This window comes from Sapajus apella, unplaced genomic scaffold, assembly GCF_009761245.1.
Source record: "Sapajus apella isolate SASKATOON/1434 unplaced genomic scaffold, GSC_monkey_1.0 scaffold128, whole genome shotgun sequence".
NCBI classification, from domain to species: domain Eukaryota; kingdom Metazoa; phylum Chordata; class Mammalia; order Primates; family Cebidae; genus Sapajus; species Sapajus apella.
The window spans coordinates 493,513-507,467 of record NW_022437068.1 but is presented as its reverse complement, the minus strand read 5'-3'; the positions used below and the strand labels follow the sequence as shown (position 1 = coordinate 507,467).

Below are 13,955 nucleotides of genomic sequence, written 5' to 3'. Positions count from 1 at the left end.
GAAGTTTTTAACGGTTCAGGGAAAGAATGCTAAAAGCAGAGGTAATGTAATGCAGTCAGGAATCTGGTCTTAGTCAAGTAAACCCGAGTGTGGATTCCACCTCCACCTTCCACTGGCTGAGAAGCCCAGGGCAGGATAGGGCAGGTTCCTTCACCCCACTGCACCTGGATTTACTCAGGTGTAAGATAAGGACAGGTATACCTACTCCAGAACTTGCTGGCAGGGCTAAATGTTGGTGATGTGCTTGCTACGGTGTCTGGTATACAGCAAGCAGTCAATAAATGGTAGCTGCTGGTAGTTTTCCTTGTTACTGCCCCATATTAGCCAACAATGCCTGACTAATGTGGTTCCCCTTCCCCATGCTGACTATGAAAACTTTCTCTGCCTAAAACATGCCTCATTTAAAGTCTGCCTCCCTCAAAATAGCGCTGCAATTGCAACAGAGGCTTAATTAAAAGGAAATGGTCAGTGCCCCACTACAGGTCATCAAGAAGTCCAAAAGAGCAAGTTCTAAAGTGCAGCGAGCACTCAGTGTCCGATTTCTCTGAGCCCAAGTGGGGCCATTCACTTAGCAGAAGTGCCAGAATAACTGCAATTTGGCCCTGAAGTACCTTCTCTGGGCCAAAATGGAGCACATAGAGCAGGCTTCTATTCTCATTTTCCCAGCTGTGGGGCTGCAAGCTCTGGCAGTCATTAAAATAAGCACCAAACCGCATGACCAAGTCCCGCTGACAAACAGAATATGTTCTTAGCTGCCGACGTGTAAAAAGGAGGTGGAGATCACCAGGAGTGGGGAGGGGGCTGCTTTGGCATATGGAGCCAATGCACATTTTATAGACTAATGATGCTTCTGCAACCTCAAGAGTTTCGGAAACAATCTGCAAGGCTGTTAAAGAGGGAGGTTTAAAGCCTTCTCCTCCAAAAGAAGGAAAGAGGTTCTAAACTTAGAAGAAAGAGTAGGCTCTACCGGAAGATGAGAGCTCAGGACTCCCACAGAGGAACCAGCTGGGTACAGAAACCTCACTTCCTTTTAAAAGTTGCATTAGAGTCAAGATGTCCCTGAGTCAAACTAATGTCTCCACAAGACATCAAGTCATCAAGTCAGCCAAATGGGTTTGTGACTGTGCTTTCAGGTGATTTCTGTGGTACAGCTGATCACACGGGCAGTTAGGAAAATTGCTAAGATGGGTGAGTTGTCCTCCTCACCTCCATCTCAGCCACCTCTGAATTAATGTGATTTCTTCTTCAGTGGGTCAACCAGAGAACAAGCAGTAACATGCACAGTCTTCAAACTGTATCTGTCCTGCTCATTGGTTACTTCCAGAGCTATTTTTTCTTTTATTTTGGTTTCCTTCTGCTATAATATCCTTCACCTTCACAAGCAATCTGGTGTCCATCAGCCTCAGTGTTTGAGAATGGATGCACTGAATACCAGCATTACGGGGTTTAAGAAGCTTACATGAGAGGGACAGTGACAGCTGAGAAAATGTGGGAAAGAGAGGAGAGGAAGCAGTACTGCCAGGAAGGTGGAGGGCAGCGTGCCTACTTCTGAGTCCTTTTGTTACCTCCACTGATCAACAGAGTCGCCCATTGCTCTGTTCATCTGAGACAGCCACCTGGATTCATCTGAATCACTGTGGAGCCCTATGCCAACCAACAACTAAAATCTGTGATAGTTTCCTAAAAGCTGGCTGAGTTATGAAGGCTTGCTTCTGAATAATAACATCTCTGTGGTTTTCATTTCTGGTGATCTTTAAGCAATCCTAAGAAATGGGAGAGGTACAGAAGGACTAGGCCAAGCAAAGGCCAGATTTCATATTTTCAAAATGTTTGATTTTTCAAAGAGAAGAATAAAGATGGGTTCTACAGACTACTGAACAGAAGTTTTGCTCCCAGGAAAGCAAAATCTGTGATGCACTAGTGCACTCTAGTCAACTCAGCTCCTTGGTGCAATCAGAAAATTACACCCCTTCTTCAAGATTTTACTTCCTTTAGAGAAATGTTGTAAATATATTGATTACATTAGCTCAAGACATTGTAGCCTTCTCTGCCATTGTCATTACAAACCTATACCCACAATACCTATGATATAAATGGAACTCCCTTTGCTTTGGCCTCTTGTGCAGTGTACAGCCTGCATAACTGCATGAAACGGCCCTAAGTAATCACAATATGGTTTTTCTAAGAAAAAGTCATGGCAGAGTAACTGTATTCCTACCTTGATCAGGGAAGAATCATGGACACAGGATATACAGACCTCAGAAATGTCTCTCACAAGGCTGTTCTAGAAATCCTGATGGATGAGATGAATATACAGGAATTGGATACTGACATAATTAGAGGATTAAGAACTGGTAAAATAATCTTATTCAAAGGATCTTGGTAACTGAATGAATTAATGTTAATTAGAAAGAAGCTAACAGTGGTAGGTCTTTGGCTTAGTCTCTGCGCCTATCAAATTTATTTTATTTATCCACATGAATATTTATCAATATTTACTAAGCACTTCATGTGCACTGAACCCTGTGCTGGGGCTAACAGCAGGGGGAATATGCAAATAAATAAATATATTCAATAAAGTATTCTTATTACCACATTTTGCAAGTGACTTAATGATATAGATTTACTTATCAATTTTATACAAGTCATGACACAGAAAGAAACAGTCAATACAAGTGACTAAAATTCAGAATAAAAAAAATTCTGACCATCTAGAATAGCAGGCCTATTTTAACAAGATTTGAAATTTCATAGAGGTAAATATAGGGCCCTACATCTCAATTCAAGAAAGCAATTGGACCTTTCAAGTCTGCTAGACCAGAAAGGCCATAGGTTCACGAGCCAGAGAGACCTGAGTTCAAATCCTGCCTCTGATATTTTCTAGCCACATCACCTTGGACAAGTCATTTAACTTCTCCAAGTCTGCTTCCTCTTGTTTGATGGGGATATCACCTACTGTGCAGAATTATTTTAAGGATTGAACTAGAAAATGCATACATGTGGCCCATAGGAGGCACTTAAAAAGCAGGACTAACATCAGATTGTTCACCAGTAACATGCTTGGCCAACATGGTGAAACCCCATCTCTACCAAAAACACAAAAATGAGCCAGGTGTAGTGGTGGGCACCTATAATTCCTGCTACTCAAGAGGCTGAGGCTTAAGAATGGCTTGAACCTAGGAGGCGGAGGTTGCAGTGAGCTGAGATTGTGCTACTGAACTCCAGCTTGGGTGACAGAGTGAAACTCTGCCTTAAAAAAAAAAAAAGAAAGAAAAGAAAAGAAAGAAAGAAATTAGAGTTTCCATTAGTTATTTCTTCAATAAACAGTTATATACTTGGCCCTGTGCTACATTTCAGTGTTCGATAGCAAAAAAGCTATGATCCCCACCTTTAAAGAGCTAATAATTTTGAAGGCAAAGCAGGCAGCAAAACAGAAGAGGAATCAGAGTATAGCAATTTGGAGGTAAAACAAGTACAGTACAGCCTGGTGTTTGCGCAGAATGTTACAGGAGAAGAGACATCTAAATTAGACTGATAAGGCAACACTGTTTCCTACATAAACTCTTAAGCCAAGGCTTTTGTTTTATTTTTTTGAGCCAGAGTCTCGCTCTATCATCCAGGCTGGAGTGCAATGGCATGATCTCGGCTCACTGCAACCTCCACCTCCTGGGTTCAAGTGATTCTCCTGCCTCTCTCCTGCCTCAGCCTCCTGAGTAGCTGGGATTACAGGCGCTCGCCACCATGCCCAGCTAATTTATTTTTAGTAGAGATGGGGTTTCACCATGTTTGTTAGACCGGTCTCGAACTCCTGACCTCATGATTTGTCCACCTCGGCTTCCCAAAGTGCTGGGATTATAGGCATGAGCCACTGTACCCAGCCAAGCCAAGGTTTAAGAACGTCCTATAGAAACCCTTAAGCTAAGGTTTTAAGAACATCCAAGTAGATTCTCAACAGGGGCCCTACAGGCATGCTGGATGGGACAATTCTTTCTTGTTTAGAGCTATCTCTGCATAGTGCAGAATGTTCAGCATCTCTAGCTCTCTCTCAATAAATGCAGTAATGCCCTCTGGTCAATGTCACAGAACAAAGCAACATAAAACAGTTCCACAAACTTCCAAACCCACCCTAGATGGCTGGGAAAGAGGGGGGCATTAGATGGCAGCATGAGCCCCATGCAGTGGAACCCTGGATGAGGAGGCTAGAGGTAGGGAGTAGGGACTCCCAGGTAAAGGGAGGAAGCTGACTCAGCTCCACATCATCGACTCCACAAACACCCCATGGCCTCTGCACAAGCTTAGAATGTTCTTGTCCACCTCTACATACCCGTCATCTAGTGAAATTTCTTTGCTCACTTCAAATCACAGCTCAACCATCACTTCCGAGGGAAGCCTTCCCTGACTTCCTCACCTCCTGATTAGGTCAATCCTGCTATATTCTAATCCTCAAACAACACCAAGTACCTCATCTTCATAGCACATATGCAGTTATCCTCCTCAGTAGAATAAAAATTCTATGAGAAAGGAACCATGTCAGCTTCTCATTTTCCCCCATTCATCATTGTTTTTCTAGCACCTGACTCAGTCTTAACACCTCATAGGTGCCTAATAAGTACTTGTTGATGACTAAAACAATGAATGAATGAAATAGGACGGTATTTTGAGGAAACACAAATGGGTTCTGTATGGCAGCAAGGAGAGGCACATGGGGCAGAGTAGCTGGACCATGCCATAAAAACAGGCAAAGGCCATATCATGAAGAGCCTTATGTGAAAAGCTATGCATTTGTATTTTAGCATAGATCTCTATTTTAGTAAAGGCAATCCACAGCAGTGAGGACCAGACTGCTGAGGCAGGGCAACCAGCTGGGAGGCTGTGCAGAAAGACAGGCAGGAAGGGAGGGGGACCTGAACTGAGGCAGCGAGGGAGGAAATGGAGGAGATAGCAAAGAAGTTAATCTATAGAACTCTGATGACTGCCTGGGCTTGGAAGACAGAAAGGAGGGGTAGTACCAGAGAAATAGCCTGAGACAACTCTCAGGGCTCTGTTCTGGATGACTAAATGGAAGGAGGGGAATTGGCAAGATTCAAAAATGGAGAAACAATGGCAGGTTCAGAGGGAAGATGAGGAGCTTAGTTTTAGACTCCTTTGAGTTTGAGGGTAGCACTCAGGAGAGATCCAGGCTCACAATACAGAACAAGGGTCATGAGCATATAAACAAGTTTGAAGCTGGGGGTGAGAAGAATACAGTAGAGTGCAGTGTCTTTGCAAAAACTGGCATGTGAGGGACAAAGGGGAGGAAAAGAGCCCACAATGGAAATTGAGGGGCAAATGGTCTGAGAGATAATACAAAGTAGGACTGGGTTTTCCTAAGTGAGGGGCAAGGTCAGCAATGTCAGATGTGCCAAGAAAGATAAGGAAGGAAAAGTGGTCAGTTATCTGGCAATGTTGAGGTCTGATGGCTTTGGGGAGTGGTGGGATGAGAGCAGGATTTCAGTGATGACTTAAGGAAGCAGAGGTAGCAACTCCAGATAACTCTTCCAAGAAAGGTGGCTGGATAAAAGAGACGTGACAGGGTGCAGCACAGGTTAATTAAGGGTTTTTGTTTTTACCAAAATGAGAGTAAACAGAGAATACTTAAATGGGAAGGGCTCATGAAACTGTAAAGAAAATGAACAAATGATGGAACCCGGTCCTTGAGGCAAAGGAGGAGATGGGATCTCAAGCACAAATAAAGGACTTAGTCTTAAACACCATTTCTATCACAGAATTAGAATAAAAGGCAAAAGGATAGGGTCAGCTAAAGATCAGTTTGTAAAGGATAGAAGAGGAAGCTGAGAAGCCTTAATTGATGGCTGCAACTTAGTGGAGCAAAAGTCAAGGTAGGAGGTTGAGAAGAGGAATGAATATGTGGAAGACATAAAGGAAAATGGACAAGAGAGCTGCCTGAGGATACGGGGAGGGCTGGGCCGTGCTGAGGGCCTGTTTGCTGGCACACTAGTGTAATAGAGTCAAAAGCACAATGCGTCTACAATGGAGCTGGCAGGGCCTTAGGTGACCAAAAGAAAAGTGCAGTCTTGCCCTGCATGGTTAGAGTCCTCAAGAAAAGAGGACTTCCTTTCAGTACCACACACTTAGAGAGGCTGACAAACCGGAGCAAGTTCAAGGATGGTAACTGGGATGAAGGTGTGAGGAAATCCCAAAAGTGATTATTCTGAAGCTGGTCTGAGATGGAGTGAATAGGCTGTTCCTCAGTCTGCCAAGATTATGGAAATACATATTGATTATCAATTAGCAGCACCTCCAGTATTTATTCTCCCTTGATTATACAATCAGGCCTTAATCAAATTGGAGAAGGGTGGGGAGATCAAGAGATAGAAAGAGGAGAGGAAGACATTAGTGAATTTCAATTCCATGGGTAGAAATGGACGCAGGAGGCAAACTGACTTCCAATAAAATCAAAGAGGAGGTCAGGGCTAATCAATCAGAGACACTAGTCACAGAATTTTGTTACTGCTCAACTCCACACAGCAAATTCATTTCTGCCTTCCTGTCACCAGGATCCTGATTCTTGTCCCCTTCCTCTCTGTTTCATCCAATCAGTTACCAAGTCCAGTAAATTCCACCCCCTTAATCTCTCAACTTCTTTCAACCCTCTCCATCTCCACTGTCACTGCCTTCATCCAGAACATCATCCTGTCACCTGGATCACTGCAACTGTCCCCAGCTGGTGCCCTGCTTGTCTTGTTCAGTCCAACGTAATCACCACATTGCTGCCTGAGTAATTTAAAACGATGAAAGGATGTCACATCTGTTTTAAAATCTTCAGTGTCCTGACCAGGCATGGTGGCTCATGCCTGCAATCCCAACACTTTGGGAGCCCGAAATAGGTGGATCACGAGGTCAAGAAATCAAAACCATCCTGGCCAACATGGTGAAACACCATCACTACTAGGGATATAAAAGTTAGCTGGGCGTGGCGGTGTGCGCCTGTTTTGGTCCCAGGTGCTCGGGAGGCTGAGGCAGAATTGCTTGAACTCAGGAGGCAGAGGTTGCAGTGAGCTGAGATGGCGCCACTGCGGGGAACAGAGTGAGACTTGATATCCAAAAAAAAAAAAAAAAAAAATCTTCAAATCTTCGGTGTCCTGCTCTCCACCCTCATCCCCACACTTTAGAGTCCAAACTTCTGGACCTGGCAATATTAATGACTACTGTTTATTGAGTGTTTATCATCTACCTGCGCCAAGTGAGTAACATATCACCTCATTCAGTTTTTATTTCTCCTTCTTACAGATGAGGAAACTGAAGCTTAGAAAGGAAGTGACTTGCCCAGGGTCACAAAACTAGTTCAGTGGCAATGCAAATATCGGTACGAAGCTATCTTGGATCCCAAAGTCTATGTGCTCTTAACACGTTATCGTTCACAAGGCTCTTCACAATGTGGCTACTGCTTACCTTTCCAGTCACCTCTCATCCTACACCTCCACACTGCCACTCCGGTGAACCACAAGCAGGCCATGTATTCTCACCTCTAGTCTAGCCCTTTGCTCATCCCACTTCGCACCCCTCTTCACCTATCAAATCCTGTTCATCCTTTAGGTCTTGGGTAAAGCAGCACCTCCTCACTGAAGCCTTCTCTGATGAGTTAGCCTGACTTATGAGCACCCTAAGTCCTCCTCTACCAAACCTCTGCAATAGCTTCATGCCACATCATTGCTATCTCCTTGACTTAAAGAAAAGTACACTCTTTGAGGACAGAGATGTGTATCTTACTCATTTCTGTATCCCCAGCTTGCAGTACAGTGCCAGACACAGAGCTTTAGCTGAGCTCTTTGTCTGGCACTGTACTGCAAGCTGGGGATACAGAAATGAGTAAGATACACATTATTCTCCATAATGAGATGCTGGCTAGGAACAGAAAAGGGCACTTGTGGTTGAATAATGGAAAGTCCAGTACTCAGCTCTTAAAGGATTTCAAAATCATGTCACATGAGGGCAGGAAGGAGTTGGCCAAGATAAATGGAAGGGGAAGGAGGGATGTTTGAAGCAATAGAAGCAAAGGGCTATACGTGGGACACATGTGCAAGCAGCTTAACAAGACTGGAGCAGCACTGGGGGATGGGAGAGCAGTTAAGCAACATGAGCCTTTCCAAGACTGGCCTTTTCTTTATTCAAGTGTTAGGTCATTTCCTCAGGGAACCCATCCCTGATGAGCTAGCTTTTATGCTTCCCCCAAGTTACTCTCCATCCCATGATCCTGTTTCTTTTTGTGGTACGTTTCAGGATCTGAAACACCTACCAACCCTTACTGACAATGCCACCACCACCGCCGTTACCACTATTATTAGAAGATGCCATAAAACAGAGTTCTTTTTCATCTTATTTTACTGATAGATCACCAGTGCCCACAATAATGTCAGGCACACAACGGGCAAATATTTGTTTTATTCATTCATTCAACAAATATTTATTGAGCATATATGCTAGGCATTGCTCTATATGCTGGGGATATAACAAAACATGACAAAATTTGCTGTCACTGTTAAGTTTACTATGAGCAAATACGTTAAATATGCTTAGCCTAGAGAAAAAAAGGTGGGAAGAGGAAGACAAACCAGCAGCTTTCAATGATGTAGGGCAAGAGTGATTCTAAGAGCCTGAAGGGGAAACAGTGAGCTGAGATTACTGAGTAGCTGCTTTCAGCTCAACCTAAGAGTCAAAACTGGGAGAGGACTAAACAGGAGCAACCAGAAGTAGAAAGCTTTCTGTCACTGGAAGAAATCTGGCCAGTGGACAGAGGTGTCAGAGAAAAAAAAATCTTAAGTAGTCAATGAAAAAGGGAGTCTGGGACCCAGAGGTCCCAAACTGACAGCCACAGATATGACTGGTTACAGTTGAACAAGGTTTTGTAAAAATTGAATTGCCAATGTCTTTAAAAAACATAATTACTTGCCAATTTTTTTAAAAATTGCAACAGTCGCCTGTGTTTAAAAATCGGGAAACTGCTCGCACGTGCACACACCCACCCAGTTTGGCTTTTACTTCTCCAACATCGTGTACGTTAGTACGGTACTTATAAAATTCATTCCGGTAAAATTAACAGTTTGACTCTATTTCTGACAAATGTTCTAACACCTACATTTACTTTACCGGATTGATTCTTATTATGCATTAGTTTCTAACCCTGTAATCATGGAATCGAGAACTTTCTCAGAAAGTAAACTTATTTAATCTCCTCATGTAACAAATGACAGATTATCATTCCCATTTTACAGATGAAGGAAAAGCAGCTTAGAACGGGAAGGAACGTGCCAGGGACAGGGAAATCCAGACACAGCCAGGTTGGGAATCCAAATGTCCTATCTCCCGTGTTCCAACATTGAAGATTCTGAGCATTTCCTACCAAGAGGACAGGAGGGGCTAATAGGAAATTAGCAGGAGCTTCCTAGTCAGAAGACCCCGGACTGAACCAGTCTGAGGGGACGCGGCTACAGACGAAGGGCGACAGCCGGAATCAGTGAGTCCCTGGAGAAAGAAGGACCGCCCAGAAGCGGGCAGAGGAGGATCCTGAGACCTGCTGTGACCCTCGCCTTCCCTAGCGAGCTCGCCCCTTGACTCCTGGCCTCCAAAACCGGCCCAGTAAGACCCCACTACACCCTCACCCGCAGCGGCTCACTTACCGCCACTCAACTTCCGGCAACCACAGCGCTTTCTGCGGCGCGCGCCCTGATGACGCAACGCGGACCTGCCCACGCCTGCCACCGGGCGTGCGCAAAGAAGGCGAGGCAAGCCGGGGAAATGCGCCCCTAGCACCGGGCTAAGTGGGAGGAACTTGAGTCTTGGGAGGAACTAGAGTCGTGGGGAGGGCGGGGCATCAGGGGGCGGCGACGCCCCCGGGGGAGAGCCGAGGAGAGACTAGGGAGACACCTTACCAGGTGTCGGAATGTCTACATTCCCTTCAGGCTTTTAAAAAAGTGCTCCACGTTCTCTGTTTTGATTTCAAAGGATAACAGGAATGATCACCATGGCCATTCTCCAAGAGAGGCGGCATCAAGCGCAGCACAGGGGCCATCAGGGTGGCAGGTGTGGAGAGTCAGATGAGAATTCTAGTGGTGAAAGGCCAGTGAACGTCCACAGTGACCAACCTGCCTTTTCTAAACCAGCCATCATTCTCATAGCTCCCACTGTCAGTGAGATAAAGTTATTCCCTGTCAATACTTGTTGGTTAGATACTATGCGTGTGAGAGGCACTGGACATGTGTTGAAAATAACAGCAGTGATTATGACAGCTTTCTCTATCTGGCCTGTAAGGCCTTTCACAAATTAACTCTGATGTACCACTCTAGACTCATCATAACAAGAGTCATGACTGCTATTAATTGACTGGTGACCAGGTTTTCAGGGTTTTACATCTCTAATTCTCACAAGAGTCCTGATAGATATCCCCAAGTTACATATGAAAGAACAGAACCAGCCGGGCGCTGTGGCTCACGCCTGTAATCCCAGCACTTTGGAAGGCCGAGGCGGGTAGATCACGAGGTAAAGAGATCGAGACCATCCTGGTCAACACAGTGAAACCCCGTCTCTACTGAAAATACAAAAAATTAGCTGGGCATGGTGGCGCGTGCCTGTAATCCCAGCTACTCAGGAGGCTGAGGCAGGAGAATTGCCTGAACCCAGGAGGTAGAGGTTGCGGTGAGCCGAAATCGCGCCATCGCACTCCAGCCTGGGTAACAAGAGCGAAGCTCTGTCTCAAAAAGAAAAAAAAAAAAAAAAAAAGAAAGAACAGAACCTAAGAAAAGGTAGGCGGCTTGCTGAAATTTCAAAGGGCTTTTGGGCCAGGAATGTAATCAGAAGTCTGTTTGGTTCTGGCAAATAAGAAAACAAATCCAGACTTAATAAGGATGCTTATTAGAAAGGATTACTGCAAGAAGTGGGAGAGGTAGCAGAGAAGGCACTATGGAATAGCAAAGGGAGATTATTGCAATAGGGCGATCACTCTGACCAAAAAATCCACAGATGTGTCAAGGGTTAGGGAAAAAGAGGGTTTCCCCTCCCTTCACCCTCTCCAAAGGAAGGTAGACAAACAAAGCTAGAAACAACCAAACGGGGGAAGTGGGATGAAAGGGTGGCTTGATTAGATAGCAGATTAGAGAATGTTTTATCTTGAGGCCAACCTATTCTCAGGAGGAGTTGATGCTAGCTCAAGCTGAGAGTGAGTTAAAGTGAGGAACCTGGGGAAAGGAAAGAAACTTAACCCAAGTTTGATTAACAAGCATCTTTTCCAACTGGTCAGTGGAGACAAGCAGCTCTGTAATCATTTATGAAGCCAAGAAGGGGAATTCAGAAGGACTGTGTCTGACCTTGCCACAGTAAACAAGGGAGGCAACCATGAGTCATTTAAGTGACATGAGAATGGGTGTTTCTTTGGAGTGAACAGTTTCTGAAGCACAAAAAGGTTAAGAAAGATTTCTCTTTGTTTTCTCTCTCTCTCTTATGTTTTTCTTTTTTGAGACAGGATCTCCCTCTGTCACCAAGGCTGGAATACACTGGAGTGATCATAGCTCACTGCACCTCCTGAGTTCAAGGGATCCTCCCATCTCAGCCTCCTAAGTAGCTGAGACTACAGGTGCATGCCACCATAGCAGGCTATTTTTTTCCATTTTTGGTAGAGACGGGGTCTTGCTGTGTTGCCAGGGCTTATCTTGAACACCTGGACTCAAGTGATCCTCCCACTTCAACCTCCCAAAGTGCTGGGATTACAAGTTTGAGCCACCTTACCCATCTTTTTTTTCTTTTTCCTTTTTTCTTTTTTGAGACGGAGTTTCGCTTTTATTGCCCAGGCTGGCGTGCAATGGTGCGATCTCAGCTCACTGCAACCTCTGCCTCCCGGGTTCAAGGATTCTCCTACCTCAGCCTCCTGAGTAGCTGGGACTACAGGAATGCACCACCACGCCAGCTAATATTTTGTATTTTTAGTAGAAATGGGGTTTCACCATGTTAGCCAGGCTGGTCTCAAACTCCTGACCTCAGGTGGTTCACCTGCCTCGGCATCCCAAAGCGCTGGGATTACAGGCGTGAGCCACCATGCCCAGGCAAAAAGGATTTCTTAACCATTACTATAAGAGGCATTCAAACCAGAGCGACTCCATCTTGAATAGAGGCTGGGTAAAGTAAGGCTGAGACCTATTGGGCTGCATTCCCAGGCTGGAGTTCAATGGCACAATCTCAGCACAATCACAGCAACCCCTGCCTTCTGGGTTCAAGCGATTCTCCTGCCTCAGCCTCCTGAGTAGCTGGGATTACAGGCATGTACCACCAAGCCCGGCTAATGTTTTGCATTTTTAGTAGAGACGGGCTTTCACCATGTTGATCAGGCTGATCTCAAACTCCTGACCTCGTGATCTGCCTGCCTCAGCCTCCTAAAGTGCTGGGATTACAGGCGAGAGCCACCGTGCCCAGCTGAAGTTGGGCATTCTTAGTCACACGATAAAGCTGTAGGTCAGGACATGGCACAGGTCACAAGGACCTTGCTGATAAAACAAGTTGTGCTGAAGAAGCTAGGCAAAACCCACCAAAACCAAGATGGCAATGAGAGTGACCTCTGGTGATCCTCGCTGCTCATTATATGCTAATTATAATGCATTAGCATGCTAAAGGACACTCCCACCATTGTCATAACGGTTTACAGATGCCAGGGCAATGTCAGGAAGTTGCTTTATATGGTCTGAAAAGGGGAGGAACCCTCAGTCCCAGGAATTGCCCACCCTTTTCCTGGAAGCTCATGAATAATCCACCCCTTGTTCAGCATATAATCAAGAAGTAACTATTAGCATAATCAATTGACCAGCCCATGCCACCACTCTGCCTATGGAGTAGCAATTCTTTTCTTTCTTTTTTTTGTTTTTGAGATGGAGTCTCATTGTTCCCCAGGCTGGAGTGCAGTGACGCTATCTTGGCTCACTGCAACCTTCTGTTGGAAATAGATCTTGGTGCAGCAAAGAAAAATAAGCCTCCTGGTTCAAGCATTTCTCCTGCCTCAGCCTCCCTAGAAGCTGGGATTACAGGCATGCACCACCACACCTGGCTAATTTTTGTATTTTTTAGTACAGACGGGGTTTCACCATGTTGGCCAGGTTGGTCTTGAACTCCTGACCTTGGGCGGTCAGCCCACCTCAGCCTCCCAGAGTGCTGAGATTATAGGCGTTAGTCACTGTTCCCAGCCTCTTTTGCTTTCTTTCCTTTTTTCCGAGACGGAGTCTCACTCTGTTGCCCAGGCTGGACAGTGGCATGATCTCATCTCACTGCCACCTCCGCCTTCCGGGTTCAAGTGATTCTCTTGCCTCAGCCTCCTGAGTAGCTGGGATTACAGGCATGTGCCACTACACCTGGCTAATTTTTATATTTTTAATAGAGACGGGGTTTCACCATGTTGGTCAGGCTGGTCTCGAACTCCTGCCCTCATGATCCTCTCGCCTCAGGCTCCCAAAGTGCTGGGTTACAGGTGTGAGCCACGGCACTGGGCCTCCTTTGCTTTCTTAATAAACTTTCTTTCTCTTTACGGACTCTCCCGGAATTCTTTCTTGCCTGAGGTCCAAGAACTCTCTCTTGGGGTCTGGATCAGGACTCCTTTCTTTTCTTTTCTCTTTTTTTCTTTTTATTTATTATTATTGTTATTATTTTTTTAGGCAGAATCTCACTCTGTCATTGCCCAGGCTGGAGTGCAGTAGCACAATCTCAGCTCACTGCAACCTCCATCTCAAGTGATTCTCATGCCTCAGCCTCCCGAGTAGCTGGGATTACAGGTGTGTGCCACTACGCCCAGCTAATTTCTGTATTTTTAGTAGAGATGGGTTTTCACTGTGTTGGCCAGGTTGGTCTCAAACTCCTGACCTCAAGTAATCTGCCTCTCTTGGCCTCCCAAAGTGCTGAGATTACAGGCATGAGCCACTGTGCCC

At 45.3% G+C, this 13,955-nt stretch overlaps 1 protein-coding gene across 5 annotated transcripts in view; it reads right to left on the bottom strand.

The window, feature by feature from the left end:
• Window positions 1-9,767, bottom strand: part of ATG7 (autophagy related 7) — a 261,895-nt gene extending 252,128 nt beyond the window's left edge. Inside the window, exons 1-2 of one of the 5 annotated variants that reach the window (XR_004264016.1) lie at window positions 9,678-9,714; window positions 2,219-2,293 (exon numbers count right to left, since the gene is read on the bottom strand). The gene's annotated coding sequence lies outside the window, so the exon portion shown is untranslated. Of the gene's footprint in view, window positions 1-2,218; window positions 2,858-9,677 lie in introns of those variants that run through there. The other 4 variants (XM_032262226.1, XM_032262222.1, XM_032262224.1 and 1 more) reach the window with 4 other exon arrangements.
• Between the last annotated feature and the right edge of the window lie 4,188 nt (window positions 9,768-13,955).